The sequence below is a fragment of the Mus caroli genome, chromosome 10, assembly GCF_900094665.2.
Source record: "Mus caroli chromosome 10, CAROLI_EIJ_v1.1, whole genome shotgun sequence".
In the NCBI taxonomy this organism is placed as follows: Eukaryota; Metazoa; Chordata; class Mammalia; order Rodentia; family Muridae; genus Mus; species Mus caroli.
In genome coordinates this window covers 52,158,224-52,160,126 of record NC_034579.1, presented here as the reverse complement: position 1 = coordinate 52,160,126, position 1,903 = coordinate 52,158,224, and positions in this window count along the sequence as shown.

The window sequence follows — 1,903 nt, the reverse complement described above, 5'->3', positions numbered from 1 at the left end:
TGTTCAGTTCTGAGCCCCATTTTTTAATGGGGTTATTTGACTTTCTGGAGTCCACCTTCTTGAGTTCTTTATATATTAGTCCCTTATCTGATTTAGGATAGGTGAAGATCCTTTCCCAATAAAACATCTTAGTTATAGATAATAAGAAAAGAAAGCAAAGGAGACTGCTGTTTTGAAGAGCTAAGTCCTTAACCATAACTTTAAGGAGTCAATGCATGCTATCTAAAATGACATAATGAAATATAAAACTAATATAGATTCCTATTACTTATAAATATAGTGGTATGTAAGGGAGAATCTTTAAAGCTGTCAAATGGGATGTCTTCTGAGGGAAAAGACTGGAGAAGATTGTGATAGAAAAACTTGTGTTTGGTTACATCTTTTTCTTCTGTCGAATCCATATGTACATTAATCACTTTTATAAAAATAAAATTAATTTTTCCAATAATGAAAGAGTATAGTCTTTTAGAAAATTGATGACATGTTATCCTTATTAATTAAGCCCTAGGCCAATGGTAGGCCTAAAATTGGAACAAGACTAAGTTACTAACCCTGCAGAGTTCATATTATGGGCCAAAGTGAGAAGCACACGGTAAATACACTAAGGGACATTCTATGTAAGTGCTATATATATGCTATGACTGTGTAAGACATCCATGTGAAAATTTTCACCAATGTCTTTTTTTAGTCTTCAAGATTCAAATGAGGCCCTTACTACAAAGAGCTAAGTCACAGATATGCCACATCAATGCTAATGGCTGGCACTATTCGGAGGCACTCTGTAGGCAGAGGCAGGAGTTCTGTGAGAACTAACAACAACAACAACAACAATAAAAACTGAATTGCAACTATCTATATGGTATGTATAGCTGACCAAAAAGGTCTTTCTTTTTTCCTTTAAAGAAACTTCTTAAAATTTCCATGTCAATGAATTCAAAAGTACAACCAAAATATGCTTATGCGTTTTCTGCTCTTGTAGTTCTCCAAATGCTAATATAGTTGATTGTACTGTGAATATAGTCCGAATGATTTAAATCATAGATATTTTATTTTCCTACAAGTTTAGTCATTCGCTCCTGCCATCCTTATTTTATTACAACTTAAAAAGAGAATGAAAGCTGGTGCTGAACTCATTCTGCTGCCCTTCTATTGAAGCAGAGTCTACAGTGTGGCCCATATATCTCAACTCTGTATTGTCACATGAAGTGAAATGATGGTTGCCATAAATATTTGATGTTCTCTTCACTCCCACTCACTGTGTGCTTTCCATTCTGGCATCAAATGACCACTTTGAAAGCTGTAGGATGCAATTCTCTATTTGCTAAGAGACTTAGAACGTTTTAATATGCTCTGGGGTCCAGAGTTCAACCATTGCCAGTCTATAAAACATTATGTAAATCACAGAAGTTTCCTAAATTCTCACCATTGAGGTTTTATAAAATGATATTTATTTTTACTTTTAAGTTTTCCACAAACTTATTTTTAGTGAGAAATGAATTGAGAGCGTTCGTTAAGTTAGTGTGATCCCCAGGTGCATTTCAAATTAATTACAGTCATGTCAAAACAGGTCTGCTGGAATTAAATTAGCCTTGTTTTTTTCCAACACGTTCCCAAATCTTGGAGGAAAGACTTCTAGTAAAATTCAAGCATCGAGTTTGCTGGTCTCAGAAACAGGCAGATCTAGTTGATGGATTTAGCTGTGTTGTCCACTTATCTGAAGCTGACCTGTGTGTATACGGTGTAATGATGGGTGCAAAGCTGTAGTCAGGGGACTCCCCATCTCTCTGAAGCTCAGATGAGTTCTCCTGAAACAATGCGGTAAGCAGGCAGGGAGAGCCACAGCTCTTCCAGAGGAGGCCCTTTCTTACTGCTTTTTACCCCCCCCCCCCGGAGTACTTGGCTC